Here is a 17,468-nt window from a genome sequence, read left to right as displayed (position 1 = left end):
GGGTTCCTGACTCAGTACCTTCTAGAAATATCCTGCCTGGGGTGGGGATTCTAGGAAAGAAGGCTTCTTGCTGGCAGGCACTTTCTTTCTAGGTGGTTCCTCTAAAGCTCCCTGTCCCTGGGCTCGGTTCTCCTTTCTTTGGGCTCCTTTACTTTCTCCTGCCTTTTTCATTTCCTAAAGCCTCCTGCCCTCTCTGTAACGAGCCTCTCTTCCTGGTCATGTCAGGAAAGGGTACCCTTGGACACCTGCTTATCTTACAGTGTTGTTTTAGCTTTAACTCTTGACAGTTCTCTCAGATACAAGAATTTAATACCACTTTAAATTGCCTATTTCTGGCAACGTGGCAAGGTTAGGTCTATGTTTTTTGTTTTGTTTTGTTCTTTTGAGATGGAGTCTTGCTCTGTCGCCCAGGCTGCAGTATAGTGGCACTATCTTGGCTCCCTGCAAACTCCACCTCCCGGGTTCAAGTGATTCTTCCACCTCAGCTCCTGAGTAGCTGGGATCACACGCATGTACCTCCACACCTGACTAGTTTTTGTATTTAGTAGAGACAGGTTTTCACTATGTTGGCCAGGCTGGTCCCAAACTCCCGACTTTAGGTGATCTGCACACTTTGGCCTCCCAAAGTGCTTATAGGGGTGAGCCACTGCACCACGTTGGTCCATGTGGTTCTATAACTTAAAATTGTATTAGCATTTTCCTCATTTGTGCCACTACTGTCTTCCCATAAACCGCAAACCGACCAGCAGATTTTAATAGATAGGAAACTACTTAAGAGAGAAAAAAAAAAAAGAAAGAAAAAAAAGGGCTCAGTCTTTGTCCTGATCATGGTGCAAGTTTGTTTTCCTAATGGGGAATTTTCCAAGAGCTCTTAGTGCTGGGACTTTATGGGATAAATGTGGTGGAAAGGGGGACACTTCCCATGCAGAATGTCCTTTTTACTCTCTTCTGCTCCTCTGAGCTTTGCTTCTGAATACACAAAACCTGTATTTGTGACTGCCAAGAGGCCTTCCACTGTGAGGAAGAATACATTGTAAATCACTCTTTCACAGCCAGTTAACAGGGAGTGTCTTTCTCACCCATAATTATGGTTTTGCTTTGAGTTGAAAAAGTTGTTTTTGGGGCAATAAATTGTGATGTTACTTATCCTTCACTCCCTTTGCATGTGAGTCTTCAGTCGGAAATTGGTGTTCTTAACAGTTGAATCTCTGGGGTCTCCAAGGCTTTGCAGCTGAAAATTTTGGAGTCCTCTACTTTGGAAAGACGAGAGAGAGAGGAAGGAGAGAGAAAGAAAGCAAGGGAGAGACATTCATAGAAGGCCGTTTTGTTTTTGACTTTGGTGACAGGAAATTTGAAAGTGGGGGAAGAGAACTTGGCTCTTATTAAAAATATTTGATGTTGGAGAATGTTAATGAAGCTTTACACTAAAAAAAAAAAAAAATTCCAAACCTAGTGCATCAGGGTCATGACTGGGACTTTTTTCGTGTGCAAAGGCCTGTGTACACACACACCTCTTCTAAAAAGCAGCCACACAAATATGCTTGCATTACTGTTGTGCCACACTGTGAGTGCTCCCCAGCAAGAAAAATTCCAGGCAGAATAAGAGAATCAGAGCTCTTCCATTTGTGGAAATTGTTAGTGGAAAACTTCATTTCCAGTATCAAATTTAACATTACTGAGCAGCAGGTTATGATAAAACCACTGAACACTTAAAAATGAGCTGTTTCTGAAGTCTCCTCTGCGATGGTTTTATGAATTGTTATTCTGCCCTCTTTAGGTAATCAGATACGAGGAATTGTTTGGCAACCTAGCCAGAGAGAAAAGCCTTTGCCCAGATTTTAGGCAATCCCTGGTAATTGGTCCATCCTACCGTGGCTCGGGCAGGCGCTTGTCAGCATCCCTCAGTATGGCTTTAGGTTTTGTATTTCCTGTGCGGGGAGGGGTCATTCAAGTCACAAGGGCACGGCACTACTTCAGCAATCAGCTGAATGACACAGGGATTTGGCTTATTTCTATTTTATGTGTGGACAGGGCAGGGTAGAATTGGGACAGTTTAGCCCGTGGAATTTCCAACTTAGGCGGCTTAGAGGTTTTAAATGTGAGGCAGCAGAGCAGTGTGGGGAAGAGGATGAGCTCCCGAATCAAACCAATCCTGATTTGAGATGTGGCTCTGCATTTATTTGCAGTATCATCTTGGGCAAGTTACTCTGCCTTGCACTTCCAAATTTGTAAAACGGGCATAAAGATGCTAACATAATAGAGCTCTCTCTCTCTCTCCTACCCCTGTGTCCCAAATACCGCAAATCTGGGCAACTCTGCCTTCCAGAGATTTCAGGAAATTTGGAGCTTCTCCTACTTCCTGGGCTACCACACTGGTCCAAGTCACCCTTGTATTTCACCTGGATTATTGTATTAGTCTCTGAACAGGTCTCCCTTCTCCCACTATACAGTAGCTGGAGTGATTTTATTTTTATTTACTTATTTATTTATTTCTGAGACAGGCTCTTGCTCTGTCGCCCAGGCTGGAGTACAGTGGCTCAATCCTGGCTTGCTGTGGCCTCGACCTCCTGGGCTCAAACGATCCTCCTACCTCAGCCTCCCAAGTAGCCAGGACCACAGGCATGCGCCACCAAGCCCAGCTAATTTTTTGTAGAGATGGGGTCTCACCATGATGCCCAGGCTGGTCTCAAACTCCTGAGCTCAAATAATCTCCAACCTTGGCCTCCCAAAGTGCTGGGATTACAGGGGTGAGCCACTGCCACTAGCCCAGAGTGATTTTTTAAAAAGGTGAGATGGGGCCGGGCGAGGTGGCTCAGGCCTGTAATCCTAGCACTTTGAAAGGCTGAAGCAGGTGGATCACAAGGTCAGGAGTTCGAAACCAGCCTGACCAACATGGTGAAACCCCCCGTCTCTACTAAAAATACAAAAAGAAATTAGCCAAGTGTGGTGGTGGGCACCTGTAATCCCAGCTACTCAGGAGGCTGAGGCAGGAGAATTGTTTGAATCCTGGAGGCAGAGATTGTGGTGAGCCGAGATGGTGCCATCGCACTCCAGCCTGGGTGACAGAGTAAGACTCCGTCTCAAAAAAAAAAAAAAAAAAAAAAAAAAAATTGAGATGGAAACTCTCCGGTGCCATCCCAGCTCATTCAGAATAAAGCCAGAGTCCTCGCCATGGCATAGGAGGGCCATGTTAATATGGCTCCTTGGTACTTCTCTGGTCTCACCACTAAATATTCTTAATCCAGACACTTGGACCTCTTTGCTGCTCCTAGAACACGGTAAGCTGTTCCTGGCTCAGGGGATGGTACTTGCCTGGAGTCTTCTTCCCACACATCTGTCTCCAAGGCTAACACCCTCACTCTCTGCTCAAAGGTCACCTGATCTGGAAGGCTCTTACTCTCCTGTATGTCTTCCGTCCTTTGAATTTCTCACCTTCTTACACACTATGCATTTCCCGCCGGTCTCCAACATGGAATGCAAACACCACGAGAGCAGGGTCTCTGTCAGTGTTGTTTATTTCTGTATCCTTGGTACCTGGAACGGTGCCTGGCTGATTAATATTTGATAAATGAATGAATCGGATCTGCTTCATTTAGTTGTTTAAAAAATTAAATGATATCATGCTTCTGAAATGCTTGGCACAGTGCCTTACACATGTTAAGAATGCAATAAATGTGAGCTATTATTATTTTTACTACAGGGTTTAGTAATAAGAAATTCACTTAGGAGTGGAAAATGGGAATTTAACTATAGTGAATTGGCAGAGCCAATTAATGGTGAGGAAAACCATCCAGGCTCCTCTGTTGGGACTTGGGTTATCTTCATGACTCTGCCCTGCAAGTTACTTCTCTTTGCTATTTTAAAGGTAATATACGAGATAGAAACTAATAAAAACAAGCTCAAAGGACAGCCTAAAGTAGTTAGCTCAAAGAGGATGGGTACCCAGGGCTAAGTAAGTATCTTCAAGCAGAGGTGGCTGAAAATACAGGTAGCCGTCTTCCCTGACTGTGGTTGAGGCTTGGTGCCTACTGGAGGGAGGCATTGGCAGGGTGGATCCCGTGTCCTGTGTCTGAGAACCATGGGCGTAATGCTCTCTTATGTATCAGTTATTTATTGCTGTGTAACAAGCCATCCCCAAGCTTAGGAACTTAAAACAACAATGCTTTGTTACTTCATATACTTCTGTGGTCAGGGAAGAGGCTCTGCTTCTCCTGCTGTGAGCTGGAGCCACTTGTGGTTTGTGGATCTGAGAGTTGGCTGGGGGAAGTTCTGTCATGGTCTGGGGTCGAGTCTGGCTATCAGACTCTACCTTGGTTTTCTTGGAGGCCTTGCTTCTCTTCCCATGACCTGTCTCCAGCCATTCTGTCATCATTCGGCAAGTAATCTAGCCTAAGCTTTTTACCTGGTGGCTGGTTTCTAGGAGAGAAAAGAGAGCCAGCAAGGCCTCTTATCTAGACCTGTAAGCCACACGATGAGACTCTGCTGGGTTCCATGTCAATGCAAGATGCAAGCGGAGGGGAACGAGTTGGTCTCTCGCATGGCGTGCTCACTCACGTGTGCATGACGTTGAGAGGATTATTGGTGGTCATCTTTGCAGGTTATCTTCCATACTCTTGAACTTTGATGGCTCTTGTCTTGTGCTTTCCATGAGTCTTTATTGCTTATGAGAGAGCTAGACTTCATGACCTTCAGGTTGCAAGGCTAACAGCCTCAGTATCCAGATGTACAAAAGACCCTGACAAATGTGAGGGGCACAGTTCTCTCTATTTAAAAAAGGAAATTGTCAGTTATTTGATTAGAAGTTAGTCACTTGGGAGATGTATGTTGTGGTGATCCTTCCGCCTCAGCCTCCCAAAGTGCTGGGATTACAGGTATGAGCCACCATGCCCTGCTTCAATATTCTTTTTATTTTAGATTTCCTAAATATTTATTGAATACCCACCACATGTCAGACACTGGCCAGGATTTTTAAAACATATTCCTATCACTTAATTCTCACAGTAACCCCAATAGGGTATATATATATATTTTTTTAGATGGAATCTTACTCTGTCACCAGGCTGGGGTACAGTGGCATGATCTTGGCTCACTGCAACCTCCACCTCCTGGGTTCAAGTGAGTCTGCTGCCTCAGCCTCCCGAGTAGCTGGGATTACAGGCACCCACCACCACACCTGGCTAATTTTTGTATTTTTTTGTAGAGACAGGGTTCTACCATGTTGGTCAGGCTGCTCTCAAACTCCTGAACTCAGGTGATCTGCCAGCCTCGTCTTCCCAAAGGGCTGGGATTACAGGCACGAGCCACTGTGCCAGGGCCCCAGCAGGGTTTTGATGATTAAAATGGAAACTACTCACCCCATATGTTTCGAACACAAGATGTCATTTACTCAGGGTCACGTATCTGCCAAAGGGCAGAGATGGGTGTCAGCTTGGCTTTTCTTACTCCACATTGCCTGCGGGTTCCACGACACCTCTCAGCCTCCTGTTCATCTGGATGGAGAAACTCACAGAAGAAGAACAGAGATGGGGAATGACAAAAATACAATTTTTGCTTGTTCTGTTAAAAAGACCCATGGATCCATTTCATTTACAAAGACCGGAATTGATATACACATGGTCTTTTGGAGCAAAGCAATGTACACAGATACTGCAGGATTTTGGTTTGAAGTTTCTAGAAGTTATGAACTGAATAAGTTTTGACTCCCAGATAGGTGTGACAGGTAAGAGTAGGTTTAGCTATGCATAATGGAAAGCTGTAAATAACAATGGCTTAGGCTGGGCACGGTGGCTCACGCCTGTAATCTTAGCCCTTTGGGAGGCCGAGGTGGACAGATCACCTGAGGTCAGGAGTTCAAGTCCAGCTTGCCCAACATGGTGAAACCCCATCTCTACTAAAAATACAAAAGTTAGTCAGGAGTGGTGGCAGGCACCTGTAATCTCAGCTACTCTGGAGGCTGAGGCTGGAAAATTGCTTGAATTCAGGAGGCAGAGGTTGCAGTGAGCTGAGATCACACCATTGCACTCCAGCCTGGGTGACAAAAGCAAATTCTGTCTCAAAAAAACAAATAAACAAACCAAAAACCAAAAACAACAAAAAACCCAATGGCTTAAATAGGTTTGTATTTATTTCTGTCTCATGGAATGAACCCTGGAGGTAGGTATTACAAGGAGAGTGTGGCTGCTCTGTAAAAGTCAAGAACCAGGTTCCTGTCTCTCTCCACCATCTGAAGATGTTTTTCCACTCATGGCTGAGCAGGCTTGTAGGAGCCAAGACATTTGTCTGCACTGAAGCATCAGGAAGATGGGAGGGGTAAAGAAGGGAGCACTCCTTCCCTTTAGATCCTTCTCAGAAGCTACCATGACACTTCTGCATGTATCCTACTGGGCAGTCATAGTCACAGGCCACTTCTAGCTAGAAGGCAGGCTGGGCAACAATGCTCAGCTAAAAACTTTCTGTTACTAAAGAAGAGAGTGTGGCCGGGCGCTGTGGTTCACGCCTATAATGCCAGCACTTTGGGAGATCGAGGCAGGCGGATCACCTGAGGTCAGGAGTTTCACCAGCCTGCCCAACATGGCAAAACTTCGTCTCTACTAAACATACAAAAAATTAGTCAAGCATGGTGGCGGGCGCCTGTAATCCCAGCTACTCGGGAGGTTGAGGCAGGAGAATTGCTTGAACTTGGGAGGCAAACATTGCAGTGAGCCAAGATCGTACCACTGCTCCAGCCTGGGCGGCAAGAGTGAAACTCGGTCTCAAAAAAAAAAAGAGAAAAGAGTGGGTTGGGGCTGGGGGGACAACAGTAATTGTGGTTGGCAGAATGTTACTTTAATCAATGTATGAAATAAGTACAAGGGTTTAGATTAAGTTATTAACAATTGAAGACGAGGAATAGTAATTTTTTTCCTAGAGTTTGTTTTCTTTAACAATAAGCTACATCAGTGTTGTCTTTTAGACATGGTGTTTGGTGCAATGTTATTGGATGTTTAAACTTAGATGCTTTAACAAAGTGCTCTATTTTTGTTTAAAAAAAAAAAAAAAGGCAAAGCCTGCTTAATGTCATCTTAGGTAAACCACAGCATTGGTGTAAGTCATTTGCTTCAGGCCAAGTCTGACACACTGCTACTGGCTATGACAGTTTACCCCAATCCCTGCCAACGAGTAGCAGGAACAAATGGGTCTATTTAGTATGAAATTTGTACACCTGGTTGTACAAATTTCATTATGGTTTTATGAGATAAAAACCATAGTGTATGACAGTGGGCACCATGATTACCAATGTTTGCAAAGTAAGCAATAATTGAAGAGAACTGTGTCATGTTTTGCTTGTTGCTGAGATGGTTAAGCTATACAGAGGGGTGTATAGCTTAAGTAGATATGTACTAAATGAGTTTGTATATGTTTGGCTAAATGAGTTTTTATGTTTGGCTTCCATAAGTATACCATAAACTTTCAGGGAATATGCAAGAGTATAGGACACCTTCTCTGTTTTCTGAGAAAGATGAGAATTTAACTAGACTTTGGAATGGGAGTAGGATTTGAGTAGAGAAGAGGGAAGTAGAAGGGACATGGCCCAGGTAGAGCTTTGGAGTTGATGAAAACACCTGCAGTCCTGACTGGAGACGGCAGCCTGGCTGGAATAGAAGGGAAAGTGGGAGATAGAGCTGGCTGCCAGGATCATGTGCAAGGATAATGACCTTTAAGGCCGGGATAATGAACTTTGTTCTCTCAGCAGTGAGGATCAATGGGATATTTCAGAGCAGGAGAATGGTGAGAAAAAATACAAAGCTCAGGACTAATATGAACCTTGGAGATGGATTATTCTGCTCCTGCCTTTAGAAGAGGAACAGTAAAGGAAGCAGAAGGGAAATACCGAGGTAGGAATAAACCCAGGAGGGCAGTGCCATAGAAACAAAAATGGTGACATTCAAGGGGTGGGGGTGCTGGTGGGTGTTACCAAATTGTGAAATGAGACATGAGAGAAGATTATTATTGGATGGGGCCAGAGATTACTGCTGACAATTGAGTGCTTGCAGCTCCAGGAATGCCAGGAGGTGTGGGCGGGACTGCCTGAGGGTGGGAAGGCATGAGTGTAAGGAAATGGATGGGTAGAGATGACTTGAGCCAAAGGTTGACTGAGAAGGAAGGAGGGAAGCAGCTCAGAGGGAACTCCCCTATGCCCAGGCCCTGAGATGAGGAGAGCAGAAAGGCTGAGGCTCTAGCAGGGGCTGGGATACAGATGCAGAGAAGGAATGGTTGTGGAAGGGAAGTCTACTGGGATCTAATGCCTAAGAGGAGGCCTGGCTGTCCTGGGAGATGAGGAAGTCTTCTATATTTCTGGGGAGAAACTGTGACAAGATGGGCATGGTGAGCAGAGGAAGAAGCTCAGGCTGGAGCTGGAGGCAAGGGGCAGGTTTGGTGGTAGCGCTGGGGCTCCCAGGGCAATGTGCTGGGGGACGGCAGGAGTCAAGTGACCAGAGTGCAGCAGAGAACTTTCTGCTGAACGCGGGTCTTGGACTGGGAGCAGAGCTGTGTGCCTGTTTCTTCACCTGGGCCCTTCTACCTCAGCCTTTCCATCTCTCATCTGTACAAGAAAGGCTGTGTCTGGAGCAGGTTTCTGGGAGATTCTGTCTTCCCCACTGACTAGAAGAATTCTTTTTATGGCCTTTTCTACAATCACCATTGCATGAAGAGTGGAGATCTTAGACTGGTGCCAGAGTCAAGCCATTACCTGTCCTACTCTAAACAATAAGATTTCCAGCTCCCCCACCCTCAGACTATGTATGAGTCGCTCGCAGTATCACACAAGCTCTGGTAGGAGTGGAGAGAGAAGCAGTAGGAGTGGAGAGATAAGTGTGGACATGGCCTAGATCAGTGACTGGCACATCAGATGTGGCAAGGCCTGAAGGAGACAAAGGAGCCCCTGGGCAATGTGCCTCTGAGCGGGCAAGGGCCAAGCGGGAGGTTCCCACCCCATTTCTTTGTAGAAAGGGTCCCAGAATGTGTATTTAGTCATGATACTGTAAACGTTCCCAGGTGACTGTTTTATTTCACAACAGCAGATGGTGAAAATCAGGTTGGTTCTCTTTGGCCATTTTGATTATATGGCACGTGTTAAGTACAGTTGTCCGTTGCTTAACAACAGGGGTGCATTCTGAGAAATGTGTTGTTAAAGGTGATCTTGTCATTGTTCAAACATCATAGAGTCTGCTTACACAGTCCTAGATGGCAGAGCACACTGTACCGAGGCTACACGGTGTAACCTCCTATACCTAGGCTAGATGGTATAGACCATTGCTTCTAGGCTACAGACAGTAGAAGGTGGAACTACCAGGTAAGTCCACCTGCAGGCAGGCCCCTGTCCTCACCTCTTGCCCCTTTCCTCCCACATTGTGAGATCACAGATTGTACTTACAGAAACCTAGATGGCATAGCCTACTCTGCCTAGGCTAGATGGTAGAGTCTATAGCTCTAGGCTACAAATCTGTATACTGAATACTGCGGGGAACTGGAACACAATGGGAAGTCTTTGTTTAAACATAGAAAAGGTGAAAAGATGGTATTAGAATCCTATGAGAGCACTTTTGTATATGCGGCCCTGCATTGACTGAAAGGTCCTTATGCAGCACGACTGGTACTAAAGTAACTACATGGGCGTGGGGGGTAGCCATAAATAGCTCACTCCAGCCCGTGGCTGGTGGAAATGGTGCACCTCATGGTCTGCTTATATGGGCAGCAGCATTTCTCCTTGTTCTTTCTTTCCATCCCATTTGAGACCTTGACTCACAGAACCTCCTGGACATTTTTATATCATCAAAGTGGCATTGGCTCTAGGCAAAAGCAAAGCCCCCTAGATGCAGGAGGTGCCTTTTAAAAGCTGTGTGACTGTCAGTGCTTGTGCATCCTGGGCAACTGTGAGGGGTCTGTGGGCAGCCTGATGGCAGCCGTGTGAAATCCTCCGGACACCCTGGCTTCCGGCTGACTTTCAGAGAAAATAAATAATAGAGACGGGTGGGGGGGTGGGGCGGTGGAGAAAACCGCAGAGGGTGGAACCTCCAGGTAAGTACACCTGGAGACACCTGTGCTCACTTCCTGCCCCTTTCCTCCCCCTCCAGCTGTCCTCTTACCAGGAGAGGCACAAACAGAAGGTGTTTGCTTTTCAGGCCTTATTAAATAGTTACTCTACTACACAGGGCACATTTGCTGAAGGCAGGTGAAGTCAGAGTTCACAGCGGCCCGATAGAGACCCTCTGTTCTGTTCCGGTTGTGAAGTATCCGTGCCAAGACTGAGCAAAAGTCCTCCCAACATCCCTGCCGGAGATCAGTCTGGCCTCTCTCTCCTTCCCTGGGTTGACCCCTTATGATCAGGAGCTTCACTTGTTTGTGTTTTCACAGGACACACTGATTATTAAATGAGGCGGAGAGTGCCAAGTGAGGAGACCATTAATCTCCAAAGCAAGCCTCAAACTGCAGCCAGGAACTCTTGGGAGCAAAGCGCACCTGTGCTTCACTGGAGACTTGATCACTGAGATCTGGGGTTACCCGAAAGCTGAGTGCCACCTTCCTTAGGAGCATAGAACTCTCTGGTTTACACGTGGCATTCAGTCCACATTGTCTCCAGGAATCCAGCACTGGTTTATTCTGTGCAGCTAGAAGGTAGGGCGTTAGAAACATAAGCTGTTAGGTTTGGAAAAATATGATCTTTTTTTTTTAACCCCTGTGTGAGATCCTCTTAGAATTCCAGGTGGTTGCCACAAGGGATGACCTTGAATACTCTTGAATACTCATAAAATACTGCTTTTATGAGATTTCCCTGGAACCCACAGGTTGAGATAAACAGCGCCATGAGCAGTAAGATGCAAGGTTAGGAGTTAGTGTTACCCAAGGCTCAGCCTCCATCTGCTGGGTGACCGTCAACAAATCCCTTTACTCGCTCGCTCTGGAGTTGGAACTCAGGCTGATAGCACAGTCTGGTGCATGGAAGGCACAGAGATGCGGTGAGGCTGGCGGAGGTCCCTTCTGTAAAGGGATGTGAACTCCTTGCACAGAAAAGTGGTAGGTAATGCTCAATTATCAACGAACTTGAACATCATCAACAGTGTTCAATTATCAATGTTCAGTGATGGTGCAGTTGTTCCTTTAGGTTCTCCCTGAGCCCAAAGACCTCTTATGAGTTCCCGTCTCAGAGTATAAAGCATTGCACAAGAATTCCAGCTCCTCCCGCCCCCAGGCTCTGTATGAGTTGCTCCCAGTATAGCACAAACTCTGATTTTTGTGTCGGTGGATGTTTAATTGGATTTATCTTGGTCCGGGTTAGGCCAGATGAAGTCAACTAGCTAACAAATCCGTGATTGTTTCTGTGGCGAAGAGGAGGTTCACAGGCAGTTCTCTAACTACTTAATTACCTTCAGTTGCAGGAAAATGAAGCCTGGATTTGAATAGGGTATTTGCATATCTACACAGCTTCCCTTCTGTCTACCGTCCCCCAAACCCTCAGAAGCCTCGTGCTCCACAGCTCATCAGATGTTAGGAGCCTGTTTTAAATGTCCTTGGCTAGCAAAGCATGGTTGTTAAGAAGCCGTAACTTTTTCTATTTTAATTTTGGTTTGGTTCTGTGTTTAATAACTGTTTAGGTCTGTCTTGCTACTCAATTTTTTGTAAACCCCTGTGTTACATCTCTCAGACGCACACTCCTTTTTGTTGTTGTTTTCAGATTCTGTTGCCTCAGATATCAACAGCTGCTGATAGTCCTCAATCTTGACCCAGAACAATACTAGGTTAAATAACTTTTGCTGCCCTTTGACCATCTCTCATCTGCACAAGAAAGGCTGTGTCTGGAGCAGGTTTCTGGGAGATTCCGTCTTCCCCACCAACTGGAGGAATTCTTTTTGTGGTCCTTTCTACAATCAGCATTGCAGGAAGAGCGGGGATCTCAGAGTGGTGCTGAAGTCAAGCCATTACCTGTCTTACTCTAAACAATGAGAGTTATTTTTCAGAGAAAAAGAATCCTGTGGCATTGCCTCTTCTTTCCCACAATTCTGACTCCAAGGCTGTGCAGACCTTTGTCATCTCCCTGCGTTGCTAAAAACAGTGCTGGTAACTCCCTAGCCTGATCTATTGCCCTCTGTGCACGAGGCAGGAACTGCTTCCAACAGTGATTTAGCCTCGTTCCTGACGTTACTTTTTGGGTCACAAGAAGATGGCATGTTCTATTTCTATATCCCCTTGACATCTCTTCTTCTTCGAGCTACTCCAAGCCTTTTCATTTATTTGGCCACAAAAACGCCTGGAAAGAGGATCCTATAATCATGGCCTCCTTTGCCCCTCCTCCCATCTCTCATCATTTCGCTCTGGTTTCTGCCTCTGTCACTTGCCTGCAACTGCTGAAAGTCAAAAGTCCAAAGTCAGTGAGGACCTCATTGCCAATTCGCTTACTTGGTGAGGGGGAGTCTGAATTTGGATGGGGGAAAATACTTTATTTTCACTAACCTCTGACTGAAATTTACTATTTCCTTCAATTATGAATGTAGGCAACAAACCATGGTAACGTCAATAGTATCCATAGGTATTTCCACATCACATTACAGTTTTACTGCAGGTTATCTTAAACCCCTGTTTTCCTTCATCACTGTGGAAAAATTACATTGTTTTGTGGACCTCAATTGATCTTGTTACCTAAGGCATTAATACTGCAACTCGTATATGACTATAGTATAATCTTTTAATATTTTGGTAACTGTATTTTAATATAAATAGTTTTATTTATTACTGTATGTATTGTCTTTTATATATTTAACAATATTCTTTTGAGAAGGGATCCATAGGCTTCATTAGACTACTAAAGAAGTCTACGGTATAAAAAAAAGGGCAAAAACACCCAGTTTTGATCACTGGTACCTGATTTCTCTAGAGTGTTTCTCTTATAATGAGAAGAGCCTTCAACTGAAAATTATTTTCTGCTTTGCTCAAATGATACCACGCTTTCCCACCTCTGTTTTTCATTACTCTTTCCCAGATCTTTTACTGGTTCTTTCTCAGTTTATTCCTTACGTTTAAGACTTTCCTGGCCGGGTGCGGTGGCTCACGCCTATAATCCCAGCACTTTGGGAGGCCAAGGCGGGCACATCATGAGGTCAGGAGATCGAGACCATCCTGGCTAACATGGTGAAACCCTGTCTCTACTAAAATACAAAAAATTAGCCGGGTGTAGTGCACCTGTAGTCCCAGCTACTCGAGAGGCTGAGGCCGGGGAATTGCTTGAACCTGAGAGGCGAAGGTTGCAGTGAGCTGAGATTGTGCCACTGCACTCCAGTCTGGCAACACAGCGAGACTCTATCTCAAAAAAACAAACAACCAAAAAAAACCAAAAACATTTTCCCAAGATTCTATTCCTTTCCCCCATTCCTTCCCTTTCCCTCCCTCCCTACAGTCCTTCTTCCTTCCTTCCTTTCCTTTTTTCCCCTCCCTCCCTCCCTCCTTTCCTCCCTCCCTCCCTTCATTCCTCCTCCCTCTCTTTCACAAATATTCATTGAGTTCCTACTCCTTCCTTGCCTCCCTCCTTCCCTCCCTCCTTCCCTCTGTTCCTTCTTTCTCCCTCTGTTTCACAAATATGCATTGAGTTCCTACTGTTATGTCACTGACAGTCCAATGGAGACGACAGACAAATAAATAGGCCATTACAATGTAGTCTGAGCAGTGCTACAGGATACTTAGGGGACGCTTAGGAGAAATACCTAACCCAGCCTTGGGAGCTGGGAAAGACTTCCCATTGGAGGTCACCCCAAGTGAAGTCCTGGAGGACCAAGTGAAGTTGGCTAGGCTTGGTGGTGGGAACAGAGGGGTGCCTACAAAGGACTGGATGGTTAGTTAAATTGAGGCTGAAGTGGGAAGAGGTAGCCACTCTGTGGAGCTTTCTAAAGCATACTGAGAGTAGCTACCAAAGGGTTTTAGGAGAACTGCATTGAGAAACATTGCTTCGGCTTAAAGTATAGAATGGATTGGAGGAGAAGCCTAGAGCTGAGAGACAAGCTAAGAGACTGAGAAATGCTACCTTTTGCTCATTCTGGTATGCACCACAGGCGTCCCCCTGTGCTCATGCTTTCCTTTGCCAGAGATGCTCTTCCTCTGTACCTGATGCTCCTGAATAGCTGTGATTAACCTTCAGGATCCTCTCTTTAAAGTTTTCTGACTATTTGGCTACATTTTTGGGCAACACTTAAGTTATCTTTTATGCATCTGTTTCTTGCCTCTTCTTTGAATTACTTGAGGACAAGAACTGGGGCTTGCTTGTCTCCATATCTCTAGTACTTAGAATATTGCTGGACCCATAGTGGGTTCTCTGAATTGAGCCAGATGCAGGTAGGGAAAGTGCAAGAATATTATAGAATTCATCCACAGTCACATAGCAGAGAGAACCTGAGAGATTCCTCAGAGATGTCCACAGAATCATTACATCTCAGGATAAGAAAGTCATCTAGTTGTCTATTTATTTTTTTAATATAAGCACTTTGTTTTTGTATAGGATAAATATTTATACCTCTCTATCAACATTAGTCTATCAGTGCATGTTGCCAGAATTCAGAGATGCTTTAACAGGACTTGAGTTTTTACTTTTAGAAAAATGGATCCTATGGCCTTTTGTTTTTACGGAGAAGAGAGATTTCCCCCCGGGGATGATACAGAAGAGACTAACTCAAAAAAGTGGGCTGAATCTCAGGCAAGGAAAATGATATGTTGAAAGCCAGAACCTCAGTAAACCTGAGCCAGTGGTGGAGTGTGTTTGTTTGTGGCCCTCTCTCTCTGAGATGGGGGTTGGAGGCAATGGCAGCCCTACTGCAGAGATTTCCCCATGAAGCTGGACAAAGTCCTTGAGCTACTTTGATCATAGGCAGAGGAATGGACGAGGTGGCCCTTTGCACAACTTCCAGCCTGGATCTCAGGTTCTAAATGATGCAGAGGAAAAGCAAGGCACAGACTGTATATTTTATTCCTGCGGCACTTGCTGTGCTTCCCAGCTTTTCTCCATGATCAAAATGAAAAAAAAAAAAAATGTTAATAACTCTTTACTAGGGCACCCTGGGAGTTGAAAAGAACATCATAAAGATCGCAGATCACTCATGAAACTTCCTGTGACTGCAGGTATGGGGAGAAAGGGCTGCCGGTTTCCTGGGAGGGATGACCATATATAATGGACTCTTATCCCTAGTAGGGAGACTGTTGATCAAATATCCAAACCATGCTTCTTCCTATTTTTTTTTCAAAAAGTAGAAATAAATTGCCCGGTGTGGTGGCTCATGCCTATAATCCCACACTTTGGCAGGCGAGGCAGGTGGATTGCTCGAGCTCAGGAGTTTGAGACCAGCCTGGGCCACATAACGGGACCCATCTCTACAAAAAATACAAAAAAAATTAACTAGGTGTACACCTGTAGTCCCAGTTACTCGGGAGGCTGAGGTGGGAGAACTGCTTGAGCCAAGGCTGCAGTAAGCTATGATCGTGCCACTGCACTCCAGCCTGAGAAACGAAGCGAGACCCTGGCTCTAAATAAGTAAATAAATAAAGTAAAATAAAAACTTCCTCTGACAATACCAAAAATAAACAAAGATACTCCTGATAGTGAGTTAGGGAAGCCCCATTTATATGTGACAAATACTTCTGTGAAGTTTGTTCATAATCTTGCCTTAGCCAGATTTTGGCAGGGAAACTTCACTTAGTTCTTGTCAGGACTAACTGGTATTGAAAGTTTTATAAAGCAAGTTGTTGAACTCCGCAGATTAAAAAAATACAGGGGTACAATTTTTGAGGGAGTGAGAAAGAAAGGGGTAAAAGTCATGCTTCAAGGAAGTTAGGAATCAGATTGGACATTGTTCAGTGTTTTATTTTAATTTTCAGGCAGTTCTTGCTTTTTATCACTGCAACTGTTGAAAAGTCAACATCACAAAGATATGATGTCATTGAAAGGAATGCAACACTAGCTAGTGATGAAGCTGTGGGCTGGTACTACCGGAATGGTTGGATAGATCTGAGCTAGTAGTAGATCGAGCTGGTAGTTCATGCACCATCTGATCATGATGAGTGTTGTGTGTTTTCTTCAAATTTAAAATATCCCACTGGGCACGGTGGTGCACGCCTGGCCCTATAGGAGGCCAAGATGGAAGGATTGCTAGAAGCCTGGAGTTCAAGACCACCTTGGGCAATGTAGTACGACCCTGTCTCTATAAAAAGTAAAAAAGTTAGCTGGGCATGGTAGTGCATGCCTGTAGTCCCAGCTACTCAGGAGGCTGAGATGGGAGGATGGCTTGAGCCTAGGTGGTAGAGGCTGTAGTGAGCCACGATCAGGCCATTGTATTCCAGCCTGGGTAACAGAGTGAGATCCTGTCTCTAAAAGAAAAAAATATATTAAAAAACATTAAAAATCCTGTAGTCCAGTTTCAGTTTGTTGTGGCTCCTTGATTCATCTTCCTGCACAGTTAGGAATTTAGCATTAAAATGAGACAGGCAAACTAGGAATATTGTAGAAAACTAGAGAAGAAGAACATTAATGCAGACCAAAGGAATCAACCAGAACAAAATCTTCAAAACCTGTCTATGTCTGCCAATTTCATAAGACAGAAACTCTTGAAGGCAGTAAACTGTGGAACCATCAACTCTGAGGGTCTGAGGAAGTAGACAGAAGGTTTAAAGCTGTGATTAGCCACTAGCTACATGTGCCTATTTCAATTTAAATTAATTGAAATGAAATAACATGAAAAATTCAGTTCTTCAGTCACACTAACAACATTGCAACTACTCAGTGGTCACGGTGGAGATGGAAGCATTTACATCGTTACAGAAGGGTCCACTGGACGGTACTCGTCTGCGCTGCTGCTGGGTCGGCAGCTATAACCCAGGAGCCAAAGCCAGCCGGCTGCCTCTTTTTGTATGGCACATGGGCTACTTTTTATTACAGTTATTTATTTATTTTTGAGACCAAGTCTTACTCTGTTGCCCAGGCTGGAGTGCAGTGGTGTGATCGCAGTTTACTGCAACTTCTGCCTCCCAGGTTCCAGTGATTCTCCTGCCTCAGCCTCCCTAGTAGCTGGGACTACAGGTGCGCACCACCACACTCAGCTAACTTTCATATTTTTAGTAGAGATGGGGGTTTTGGTATGTTGGCCAAGCTGGTCTTCAACTCTTGCCCTCAAGGGATCTGCCTACCTCGGCCTCCTAATGTGCTGGGATCACAGGCATGAGTCACTGCAGCTGGCTGGTTTTTGTTATATTTTTAATTGTTGAAAAATCTTGTGGAAATTTATTTTCTTTCTTGTCATATAAGAACCTACAAATAGTCTTGTTTTTGCCTGTTGGTCCATAAAGCCTAAAATACGATAGGACCTTTCCAGATAATGTTTGCCAATGTCTTCCTGGTCTAAAGCATCTTCAAACTACAGTGGCGGAAACTGAGGCCTGCAGACAGACAGTGACCTGCGGTG

This window comes from Aotus nancymaae, unplaced genomic scaffold (assembly GCF_030222135.1).
Source record: "Aotus nancymaae isolate 86718 unplaced genomic scaffold, 86718_ANA_hifiasm-v0.15.2.pri h1tg000051l, whole genome shotgun sequence".
NCBI lineage: Eukaryota > Metazoa > Chordata > Mammalia > Primates > Aotidae > Aotus > Aotus nancymaae.
This window is presented reverse-complemented; position numbering follows the sequence as displayed.